General features: G+C 47.4%; 1 long non-coding RNA gene across 2 annotated transcripts; it reads right to left on the minus strand.

Moving 5' to 3' along the window:
- Positions 1 to 1,727: 1,727 nt before the first annotated feature.
- LOC125961963 (uncharacterized) lies at positions 1,728 to 9,131 on the minus strand. 2 transcript variants are annotated; one of them, XR_007473166.1, is made up of 3 exons: positions 8,968 to 9,131; positions 3,227 to 3,278; positions 1,728 to 1,801 (listed from the first exon to the last, which is right to left on the minus strand). It is a non-coding gene; the product is annotated as an uncharacterized LOC125961963 (long non-coding RNA). The 2 variants fall into 2 exon arrangements; XR_007473167.1 differs by lacking the exon at positions 1,728 to 1,801 and adding an exon at positions 2,079 to 2,108.
- Positions 9,132 to 12,794: the final 3,663 nt, after the last annotated feature.

The following is a 12,794-nucleotide window of genomic DNA, read 5'->3' on the forward strand; positions in this document are numbered from 1 at the left end:
CTGTTCCTAACATAACAGGCATGTCCCACCTGAGGCCTTTGCTCTCCCCGTCCCGTGGGCCTGCTCTGCAGGTATCTGCTCGGCTCACTCCCTCACCCCCTTCCCACCACCACCTCAATGAGTCCTGTCCCCCCTAACCTGTTTACTGTCACCTGCCCAGTCATGGCATTTCACATCTCCCTTAAGCTTCTCCACTTTCCCTTTTTTTCCAGAGCATTTATCACTTTCCTAACATACTGAATGCTTTGTTCATTTGTTAATGTGTTGTCTGTCTCCTCTCACTAGAATGTAAGTTCCCCGAGGGCAGAGGTCTTTGTTTTATTCACTGATTAGCCCAAGTGCCTGGAACAATTACCATAGTAGGTAATGATACATATTTATTGAATGAAGGAGTGAATCATGGCCCCTCCCTTTTGTGGTTCCTTCCACCACTCAGTAGGTGGTGTGGTTTCTAGATCCTTCTCTGAAGTGCTGTAGGGTGTCAAGAGCCCCCTAAGACGCATGGCTTAGCCCAGAGCCCAAGGCCCGGCCTGAGTGTGCAGCCGTCTTCCCGGCACCGTGTGTCGGGTCTGAGAACGCTCAACCCTGTGGGCTCTGTTAAGGCTTTCTGAGCACCCACTCCAAAGGACCAGGTTGTTCCTTTCCCCTCTAACTGGGACTTCACATTTTCTCCAGCTCCTCCCAATAAGTTTTGATTGGACAGCCAGCCATTTCCCATTAACTGGGTCCTCATCCAAATCATAGATATAAATGTCAAGCCAGAGAGCCCTGGGGACATGGCCCTGACACCCCTCCCCTCTGCTCTGTGAGACCCTCCCTCTCAGCTCCCTGAGGCTCCTCCTTCTTGGCTCTCAGAGCCCCGCCCCCTTGACACTGAGGCCCCTCCCCCTCTGCTCGCTGAGGCCCCTCCCCCCTCACTTTTCTGCGGCCCCTCCTCTTTGGCTCCCTGAGACTTATGTCCCCCTCAAGGTTTACCCCCTTCTCTAAGGCAGGGGTTTCCCCCTCCCCCGCAGCAGTTTGCTGCCTTTTAGGAACCGGGCCGCACAGTAGGAGGTGAACATCGTGCCAGCCAGCGAAGCTTCATCTGCCGCTCCGCATCGACCCCGCATGGCTCGCATTACTGCCTGGACCATTCCCCGCCCCCCTGTCCCCCAAAAATGGTCTTCCACCAAAGCAGTCCCTGGTGCCAAAAAGGTTGGGGACCGCTGCTCTAAGGGGTGGATGGAGAAGTCCCACCCTACATGACCTGCCCTTCCAGGAGTCCATGCAGCCTGTCACCTCTCCCAAGTACTCCCAAACCATCACAGGAAATGTCCTGGAATTCTGCACGGCACCAATATCAAACTCACTGGGTTATAAGTTTCCACATCTGCCTTCTCTTCTCCTTTTATTTAAATCAGAAAAATGTTCTCCTGTTTCCAGATTTGGGGTCCAACTCTCAGTCTTCTCTAGGCTTCAGCAATTTGTATAATACTTTGAGTTGTAAAACAATTAAATGTGCCCTATTGAATGTATGCATCATAGCCGTCTTGTGCAGCAAACAGTGTTCTCTTCAATTTACAGATGACAACACTGAGGTTCAGAGCAATCAAATGTCTTGGTTAAAGTCAGACAGTTACTAAGTGGCCAAGCTAGGACTTGGACCCAGGTCTGCTGTCCTCAAGAACAGTGTTCTTTCCCAACACCGGCTACTGAGAGGGTGGGCTGAGAGGCTGGCATTGTTTGGAGGGGAGCTCTTAGGGCACTAGCCTCTTCTTCACACTCTAGTTAAACATGCTTTCTCCATGATGAAGGAAGGAGGCTGAGGAAAGGGAGGGAGAGGAAAGTTGGGCTTCTGTCATTTACTGAGCATTTACTATGTACCTAGAACAAAGCATGTTACTTTTTTTTTTTTAAACTTTAAAGATTCACAAAAGTCTGGTAAAGTATTATCATCCTCTTTTTCAATGAAGAAAACCAGGGCTCATAGAAATTGGATAACTGGCCTTAGTTCCAGTTCCAAGTCTAGACCACCCTGTAACAGAGGGGATGGGCAAGAGGTGTCATCCTTCCAGCCTTTACAACTCAAGTTCTTAGTGATTCCTTCAAATATTCCGCGAACAAAGAAACTATTTAAAAGAACAAAGAAATAATATTTAGAGTTTCTAATTGCTAAAAGGAAATTCATTCAGATGAAAAGACATCGCTAGTTAAAAGTTTACTGAACTAATTTTCAAGAGTCATATAGAATGGCTTTGAATTAACCTCCTTCAAACCTTCAATATTGTCTGAAACAAAGCAGGTAATTGTTATAACCGATGACATATTCATTTTCAGATGGCTCAGTTGGGCATTTCAGTAGAAGCGTGTATCTTGGGTGTGCCTGTCGACACTAACGGTGCGCTGAGGCACCTGTGTTCTTAACACGTACGAGCACACCCACAGGCTGCCTTCAGGGGCAGCAGGTGGCAGGAGAAATAGCACTATGTTGGCTGAGCTCCAAACTGAATACATGATTTTGAACACGTTCCCAGCTCCTCCCACACATTTGTCTAGGCTTCTTTTCTCACTTCTAATATTAATGGATTGACCTAGAAGAGATCCGGATTCCTTCCTGAACTATGTTTCTAAAGATGAACTTATCACTTATTCAAAACGCCTTGGGCCAGTGTTGCGAAATTCAGATTTTTCCCTGATTTAGACTGGCCTTATGGTGAATATATCACAGATATATAACAACCCTAGAGGGGTCTGAGGCAGCACCCTGTAGTGAATCTTATTAGTATTTCTGCAGCAAAACACGTAATTGTTCGCAGTAAGTGGGATAAAGAGAAACTTTAAATAATCTCCGTCAGTTTAGGCTGGATTTTGCTTCCAGCTGAGTTCTAGCAGGTCAGGTTTTGTGTCCAGATGAGTTTGCCACAGACTTCTCATGAAGACTTTCAGTTTTTAGAACTTTGTGGATTACAGATTTTGTGCATCAGGGATTGTAATCCTATGTCTGTGTTTCTCTGGATGCCCTTTTGGTGGTCACATCTAGTATTTATCTAATGTTATGCTCTTGATGGGCAACAATGCATTTAAAATAAAATTCATGGAGATCCATTTTGCCATTGCTGTTTCTGGGATCACAGTGTGGCTCACAGGGAGGGCAGTAAGGATTATTTGCAGTCATGACTGTGCAGCCTTCAAGACCTGGAAGATGCAGCAGCAGTTACGCCCAGTTACGCTCATGGCCAATACTTACAATGTCAGGGAGTGAACTGAGTCCAAGCCAAGTGATTCTTCAACGATAACAGCTGAAAAAAAAAAGTTTCCTGGTTAGCTCTTAGTGACCCAGAAAATTAGCCAGAGAACTCCTCATTTCCTGAGAATACTGGATAATGGATATTTTTTCTAGGCTAAGATTAAATGGAATTTTTTTTTTTTTTGGTAGTACATGTTTCTTCCTTAACCTTCCTTGGTCAGTGGGTCTCCATGAACATCCACCATGGAAATCCAACCCAAGCAGCCCTCGCTTATATAACTCTCCTGCCATTCCACACCCCTGTCCAGTCACTAAATGGTCTGACCAGTCTGAGCACTGTGGCTCCCCGGGTACTGCAGAGGACTCACCGGGATGCTGCAGTGGACTTAAAATGTTTGAGGAAAACAGCCATACTCAACATCTGTTGGATATTGTATGAACTACTAATTTAGATTACACTGCATCCCTTTCAACAGATGGCATATTTTGCAAAGTTGGATGTTTGGCAGTTGTTGAGATAAAAAGCAAGTCCCGTGCAAAAATCAGTGTGGAACAGGAAACACGGATGGCTGTGCGCAATCTGATTCCAAGACTGAAGTCGTGCGATGCCCAATGGACACGCACGTTCCAATAGTAACTCATTGTGGCTATTGAAGCATGAAGTAAAAGCATGATTTTTTTCTTTCAATTTTTATGTATGAAGTTGTGACATAAATATATGACATAAGGATGCAACACAAGTGTTTATTAAGTTATATGGATATAACTAATAAATGAAAACCATTGCGGATTCCTTTTCGCTTAGGGGACACCATGAAAAGTTCACTGAGATGCTGGGAGTACCATGAGCTGAGAAAGTTTGGGACCCCACGGTATAATTCATGAAGTGGCTCAGCCGTAGAAACTTGGAGCCATCCTTGATTCCTCTCTCTTTCATCCTCCCAAGCCTGCTAGTCAGTAAGTCCTCTCCACGCTGTCTTCCAAAAATTGTCCTGAATGCATTCTTCTTTTGTCACCACTGTGATCACTCTTGTCTAATCTACCATCTTCTACAATAGCCTCCCTGCTTTGGCTCTTGCATTCTAATCATTCTTCAGAGGTAACCTTTTTTACACATAAATTAGGTCGTGTCTTAATGACCTTGCGTGAAACCCTCCAGTGGTTTCCACTTCACTTTGAAAGGCCTCCAAGTCCTGCCATGTTGGCTCCTTTCTGGCCCTCCTGGAATCCCACTCCTCCCCTGGAGTCCCAAACTACTGCCTGTTCCCGCCTCAGGGCTCTTCCATTAGTCCTTCCCGTTGTCTGCAAAGCTCTTCATCTGGATCTTCAGATGCCTGGCTTCTTGTCCTCAAGTGTTAGTTCAAATGTCACCTCCTCCGTGAGGCCCTAATTGATCTAAAATAGCCCCTCACCCCCCAAGCACTATATATTTCATTATGTTGTTTTATTTTCATTGTAACATTTGTATCACATTCATTGATCTGTGTACCTGAGAACAGGAACTTTGCTCTCTTGTTTGCCATTGTGTTCCTGCCACCTAGAATAATGCCTGGCACATAGTAGGAGGTCATAACTATGTGTTGAAATTAATAAATGCATAATTATTTCATATGGCTGCGTGTTTGGATCACTCACTGATGGCTCCTAATGGAGAAGATGCAGAAGTCTGTTGGGAGAGAGGAAGTTGTAATTTCATTTGACTGATACATATGTGTGTGTGTGTGTATATATACATTATATATATATACACACACATACTGATATATAGGTATATAAAATATACATTTATATGGAAACATACATTGTACAAACTAGGCAGTCTAATCAGCGTTGTCCTGTATTCTTTGGGAAGAGACAACAGATAGTAACCTTATATGAACTCCATTTTTCTTAGCAATATTAGCAGCCCTGGTTTATCATATGTAATTATATTGAGTTGGTCAATGAGGCATCTCATTATTCCATTTGTTATTCTTCACAACAGGCAAGTCCTCTGACCCCTTCCTTTTCTTTCATTAAGAAATTGAGATAAAGTTGTATAAAGGAACATTTCTACAACTACAGCACTAAACTCAAAGTGGGAATGCCATTGTCCAGCCTAAACTCGCGGATGTGTTCTCTTGGACGACACTAAATCCTGGAAGGGGGCGTGGCAAAGCGGCAATAGGTGTGGAATTATTCAGCATCTCCAGCAAAGAGCAATGGGGATTAAACAGAGCTTTCTTTAATAAGATTAATTCTGGAATACTACCAGCGATTTGGCATATCCCCAAAGATACAAGGCATTTGTATCTATATAAGATTAAAGGAGCTGTCACACAAAGCAATTTTATTTTTCAACATCAAAGAGTTGCTTCGAGGGATTGCTGGAAGGAGGCACACTGCAACAAATGTAGGCACTGCAAAAGCTTCTTTGTATAAAAGACAGTTTGCTCAGCCAGGAATTGTATCTACCCAGGACATACTGTTCCTCCAGTCACAGGATTACGGAGAAGGTGAGGCCAGGGGTTAGGAATCAGGTCGACAAACTCCCCAGACAGGTGGCTACTCAGTGATAACCTTGGATTTCCATGGAAGAGAGATCAGTGCTTCTTGAGGCAGACTGTTGGACAGCTCTTATAAATAATAAATAATGACGATGATGCTGGTAATAATAATGATAAGAAAGATCACCACAATAAGTGTGGAATTATTCAGCCACCATTTCTACATGCCAGGGACTGTATTTAGCACGTAACAAATGACACAGACTTCTGCTGCTAAATCTTCCTCCTTCGGGCTTTTTTTTTTTTTTTTAACATCTTTATTGGGGTATAATTGCTTTACAATGGTGTGTTAGTTTCTGCTTTATAACAAAGTGAATCAGTCATACATAAACATATGTTCCCATATGTCTTCCCTGTTGCGTCTCCCTCCCTCCCACCCTCCCCATCCCACCCCTCCAGGCTGTCACAAAGCACCGAGCCAATATCCCTGTGCCATGCGGCTGCTTCCCACTAGCTATCTACCTTACTGCGTTTGTTAGTCTCCTTCGGGCTTTTAACCAGCACCCCCAGGTCTGCTGTCTGGAGCTACACACAGCAGATTTGCTCCACAGCGGCTGCAAATATTTGAAGGTAGCTTTTATGTTCTTTACTTTTTTTTTTTTTTTTAGTGCTAAACTTCGGCTTAGTTTTGGAACCCGATGCAGGAATTTATATGGATCAGTATTACGTTTCAGCTTGCGGCCTTTGCCTCCCCCTTCCAGGCTGCTCAGATATTTGTGCATCTGATTCTGCCATTCCGTGCATTAACCAGACCTTATAAAGCTTAATGCTGAAAAGGGTAAGCTTCCAAGGCTCCCTCCTATCCTTTTCCCTTTCTTCTTTTCCTCTTTCTTTCTGCAGACACTTGTTGAGGACTTTCTATGTGCCAGACACTGTCGGGCACAGGGGCTGCAACGTTGCAGAAGACACACCTGTAGACCTCAAGAAAGCTGCTTGCTTAAGCAGGCAGACAGAAAAAGTACAGTGTAGTGTGCTTATGTCATGAATGAAAGAGGGGGAGGGAATTTTAGCAGGTGTCGGAAGAGGAATCATCGGTAAGGGGGGAAAGTAGGGAGCTAGGAAGATGCCAGCACCACCTCTGGCTTCTGGGGTGTGGGACCCGTCAGGGACAGGGACCATCCCCATGTAATTCAAAGCTAGCCAGAGGATGTCCCAGGGCTGGGGGGGGGGGGGCTTTAGCCACCATGAGGAACTGGAAAGAGAATTGAAATGGAAAGGAATGGAACGAGGATGGAGGTGAGGGGCGCCTACTTACAGAGGGGGCTGGGCTCTTACTGCCTGCTGTTACAGCCTTTGCTCCTCTCTGCTACCTGCCTGCCCCGTGGGGCTCCCTAAAGAATCAAGTTCAGCTGCCTTGGCTAGCGGGGCTAAGTTTTCACATGGCGGACTAGAGAATCAGGGGGCATTTTATTTTATTTTTTTTACCTTTTTATGTATTTACTTTATTTTTGGCTGAATGTTGTATACATTTTCACCAGCCCTTCCAGAGGGGGATTTCTTTTTGGGATGCCGGCCTTGCTTTTGAATTTTCTCATCACTTGAAAGCGAGTCTATTCATCCTTTAAAACCTAACTCCAAGTCACCTCCTCCGTGAGGACGTGCAAGCTTTTCTGGAAAGAGTCTGTCCTCTTTCTCCCACAGCTCTTTCAACTCTTCTTTTCCCGTACCGTGCGTGTGTGTTTGCATGTCTAGCACGATGCCTGACATGTAGCAGGATTTCAGCTGGAGCCTGTGGACCGAATGGATGATCGATAGGAAGAAAGGCACACAGGAGACTGCATATCAAGTTTCTGATTTGGACTTTTCAGGCCCCCATCCACTTATCTTTCTTTTGTGTTATGGAGGAAAAACCCAAGACATGCGTTGTGGGAGGGCTCAGACAACAAAGATGTAGCTGAGGAAGCGGACAGGACCCTTGGGTGTAGCTCGGGTGCTGCCAGCGCAGGCTTGGAAACCCTAGCTGGAGCTCTGGGAGAAGTCTCATTTCTGTAAAGGATCCGGGGTATTCCCTGGTGCTCTGCAAACACAAGGCCTTCTGGTGGCTGTTGTTATCGTCCTCAGGAGCTGTTTATAATCTCTCTAACTGACTGGCAGGATTCTTGGCCGATAGCCTCCTTCAGTGCGATTCCTGGTGCCGTGCCTGTGCTCATCGGGATCCACGTCAAAAAAGGCCAGGGGGCAAACACTGAAGTCAAAAAGTGACGTTCATCGGGGCTTCCCTGGTGGCGCTGTGGTTGAGAGTCTGCCTGCCGATGCAGGGGACGCGGGTTCGTGCCCCGGTCTGGGAAGATCCCACATGCCGCGGAGCAACTAAGCCCGTGAGCCACAACTACTGAGCCTGCGCTCCGCAACAAGAGAGGCCGCGATAGTGAGAGGCCCGCGCACCGCGATGAAGGGTGGCCCCCGCTTGCCACAACTAGAGAAAGCCCTCGCACAGAAATGAAGACCCAACACAGCCATAAAAAAAAAAAAAAAAAAAAGTTACATTCATCCCCTTAGACCAATCAGTGCAGTTTTTAGCAGTATAGACACCCCAGTGCGCTCATTAGAACATAATTTCCTACGGGCTTTTTTTAAATAAATAGAATTTAGGATGTATTCAGGTTTGAGCTCTCAAGGAGGGTGACCTTGAGCCGTCGCGTGGCAGGAGCATCTGTGGGGTACTAGCACTGGCCACTCGGTGCTATCGCCCTGGAAGGTTGGGGCCTCTTTTTTGGTCCCATTTTAGAGGGGGTGGGGGTGGGAGCGGGGGGAATAAACACAGATAAACTGAGTCATTCGCTTTGGGTCACAGGAGCCGGTGTGTGCCCAAGGCTGGAATTTGGGATGCGCGGGACCCTTTTCCTGCATAATTGACTGCTCTGTGCCGGCTGAAAAGGAAGAAGTCGTACTGTCGCACCCAGAGTATTTCCTTGAACTCAGGGCCAGGGCTGTCTGGAGTGGAAGGGGCCCAGTCCTCCTTTATTTGCAGAAGTATGGACCCGACACCGCGCTTCACGAAGGGGAGAAGCGTGGCACGGTCGGGAACACGAAGGCCAAGGGAGGAAGAGCGGAGAAAGGGAGAGAAACAAAGATGTCTGCGTGGCGTCGCTTCTTTGTTCCCCAGTCCCTTGATCTGCTCCCCACTCCCCGGCGGGGCTGGAGGAGGAGTCGGGTCTCCCCGCGCGCGCGGCGTTGGTTGCCCGCAGCTCTTACCGAAGCTGGGCGGCCGCGCGGCTCCAGCGCGGGGTCCTGGCGCCCGAGTTTGTTTGTCTGTCGGTTACCATGGGAACGGAGCCCCGCCCTCCCCGGTTTCCAGAGAAGCTGCGCCTCGGCGCCGGGAGTTCCAAGCCTCTGGACCTGCCCTCGGCTTCCCTTTCCCACCTTCTCTCCTGGCCGGGGAGATCTTGGGGCCAAGCGGCAGTGGCTGGCCAACATGTTTGTCACTATGGCGTCAGGGCCACCTGCGTCGGGCGTTCCCCCAAATGGGGACGGTGGACCACAGACAGCCACGACCTGGAGGCAGCTGGCGCCTGCCAGGCCAGACAGGGCTCCCAGGCAGAGGAGGGGCGGCAAAGACCGGGCGGATTTTTATTTTGTTTTATTATTTATTTAATGGTACGTAATTTTTATAACTTTTTCTGATAAGAAAATCACGCAGCATCTCCTTTCTCGAATCCTGGGGCGCAGCGCTGATCTTGTTGGGTGGCGGCTGCTAAGATGGAGAGACAGGTCTGAGGCCACCAGAGCTGAGACCCTTTAGCTGGTCAGGTGTGTGAGGCTGCAAGGTGGCTTGGCCCGGTGGTAACACATGAGGCACCCTGAATGGACTCACTTGGGCTGGCCCCCAGGACAGAGACCCCTAAGCATCCTGGAGGGCCGGCCCTTTGCCCCCTCTGGAGTACTCTTGGAGGGGGGAGGGGGCCTAAGAAGCCGCCCTGAGGGGACAGAGTCCAGGTGCAAGGGCTTGGTCTGGGGCCAAGGGTAGGAGGAAGCCAGCGAAGCTCATATGCTCTGGCTTCTCTGACTGGCCTCGCTGGATGTGCAGAGAGGCCCAGGTGGGCCAGGAGGCCAGGCTGAAATCCATTTCTGTGTAGGTATTTCTGGCCAATTATCACAGAGAACCAGAAGAAAAGAACTCAGATCTCTGAGGTGCCAGTAATTTTCTGTGATATCTTTTCCCATTTTAAATAAATATTCACTTCTGCACCTAAATTCATATTTATAATGTTTTTTTTAATAATTTTTTTTTTTTAAGCAGAGGTCTTCTTAGAAGCCCATATGATTTAAATTTATTTATTTATTTATTTATGGTTGTGTTGGGTCTTCGTTTCTGTGCGAGGGCTTTCTCTAGTTGTGGCAAGAGGGGGCCACTCTTCATTGCGGTGCGTGGGCCTCTCACTATCTCTTGTTGCGGAGCACAGGCTCCAGACGCGCAGGCTCAGTAGTTGTGGCTCACGGGCCCAGTTGCTCCACGGCATGTGGGATCTTCCCAGACCAGGGCTCGAACCCGTGTCCCCTGCATTGGCAGGCGGACTCTCAACCACTGCGCCACCAGGGAAGCCCATATTTATAATGTTTTATCCTTTTTCTCAAAGAGGGTCCACTAGATTGTATAAGCTCTAGGTATCCACAAAACCTGAAGAATCAGGAGTCTGTGCCACTGGGGTTCTTCATATTGCCTCTCCGGGCCCTGTGCCAGGCTCTTGGGAAGGGAGTGGGAATGACAGAAAAGGGCGCTCCAGTGGGAGACAGAGACACAGAGAACCTTGGTGATTGTCGGTGGTTCCACCTCTGTTTGGTGGTCCCATAGGAGGTAAGCAAGTGGAAGATGACCAGATAGCGATTACTGGTCCCCCCTTCCCCCCATGTGGAGAAAGAGGAAGAAAAGCAGAGAGAAGCCAAGCCCATACTACTACCAAGGGGTGACAGCAGGAGCCTCAGTGAGTTGGGGAGGGGTGTAGGAAGGAAATAGGAAGACAGACGATGTTACCATGTGTCCAGAGAGCTCTTTGAATATTTGGTTCCCAAGGATCTCTTGAAGGACACAGGGAAATTTTGAGGCTAGGTTATCACAACAGTTTTTGCTCTGTGTGTGTGTGTGTGTATGTGTGTGTGGCGGGGGAACTGGTCCAAGACTACTTCTGAGATTTCTCTCTCTCATTTATACTCCGGCAGTGTCAAGGCTTGGCTTGGGGGAAATTTTGTAGCCCTCCTGCCCCCATAATCTCCATTACCTCACCTGAATCTAAGTCAAAAGTGTACATGGTTTGCAAACACAGCTTCAAGACAAGTTTCCTAGCGTAGCACTCCCAACAGTCAGTGGCCCCTCAGGCCCTGTCATACAGAAATTTCAGCGTCTGTTCCCCAGCCTGGTGACTGGAACCTTGGATGCATCATGGTAAGGCCTTCCACAAGATGGCACTGATGGGTTTTGTTTTCACTTTATTTTGTAATATTGATTCATTCCTTTGTCAGTGTTCGACTGAATGCCCACTGTGTGCTAGTATTGTTCTAGGAGGTGCTGGGGATACAGACTGAACAAAACAGACGAAGTCCCAGGTTTCAAGGAATTTTAAAAGGTTATGATTCTTACACTTTCAGAGGCAAAACGCAACTGCGATGTCAGTTTCCCCATTTATGTTGCTGGTATATACTCTTGATAGTTCTGTTCCATTTCTGACAGTTGCACACTTTTTTTTCCCCTCCAGGCTGGGTGTGGCCTGGAGGAACTATAGACACTTTTCTTATTTGGCTGGGGACAGGATTAACTTTTATCTGTCTGTGTATTAACTTTGTGTATCTGTCTGTGTATCCTTTTTGCCAGGAAAACACTACGTACACCAGCTTATCATTCCGAGGCCTCGACTTGCGATTCATCTGCCCATTTGAGTAAATTCACAGCTCCTTTTTAAAGAAAAATTCTGGCAGGTCTTTCAGATATCCTGGTGGCCTGCCTCCAAATAAAGTGAGGTGGGCCTTGATCTGGGTAGAATTTATCAGACACTTCTGCTTTTCATAGTGAAACGTCAACTCTGCTCCTTGACCATCTACCCCAGAGAATAAGTACAGTCAAAGAGCTCCCTCTTGCTAAAGGCAAATCTGAAATCAGAGTTGAGAGAGGCCGGCTGAGGTCCATGGGAACTGCCCATTCCTTCAGCTTCGTAAGCTCTACCTTTGCTCTAAGTTAGATTCCCAAAGGCAGCATCTTTGAGGACATTTACTCCACTAACTTGGCTTCTTCTGGAAATACCTTCACTTACCTATGATTGAAGATCTTGACTTTTATTGCAGACTGATATAAAAATGGTCATAAAACAAATGTTTCTGTACTTTTGGCAAAAATAACTGTACACTTTACCACTCCATGTCCTTTAAGTAAGGATTCACAAGAGCCCCAGACTCATCTGACCACCTGCTTGACTTGACCTTTCTACTTGGGTGTCCAGCAGGTGTATCCCATTTAACAAGGTCAACACCAAACTCCCGTCCTCCCCCACGATCTGCTCCTCCCTCAGTCTGTCTGCTCCGCAAACAGCAGCTCCACTGCTTAGCCAAGCGTCTCGGAACCGTCTTGGCCACTTTCTTCCTGTGTCACCTCGCTTGTAACCCGTTATCACATCCTGCCTCTACCTTTAACACACATCCAGAATCTGATCATTTCTCACCACCTTCTGTTGTATGGAAAATTTCACAAGCTTCTTGACTGGTCTCTCTAGTTCTGTGTTTTGTTCCCTTCCATCCATACTCGACATACCATCCGGAATATGATCCTTTAAAATATTAGGTCATGGTACTTCTCTGCTCAAAACCTTCCCAGGTCTTTCTGTCTCATCAGAAGGAAAAGAGCCCAAGATCTCCACTTCCTGTCCCTGCCTTCCCAGCTCTGACCTGGCGTCCTCATAATGTCCTGATTTACGTCACGGGGCTCACACTGGTCCCGTGTACTCCTATCACAGGGTCTCTATCTGGAAGACTCCTCTCCAGATAGTGACGTGACCCCTCCCTCTTCCCCTTCATGTCTTTCCTCAAATGTCGCTTTC

Source organism: Orcinus orca, chromosome 18 (assembly GCF_937001465.1).
Source record: "Orcinus orca chromosome 18, mOrcOrc1.1, whole genome shotgun sequence".
In the NCBI taxonomy this organism is placed as follows: Eukaryota; Metazoa; Chordata; class Mammalia; order Artiodactyla; family Delphinidae; genus Orcinus; species Orcinus orca.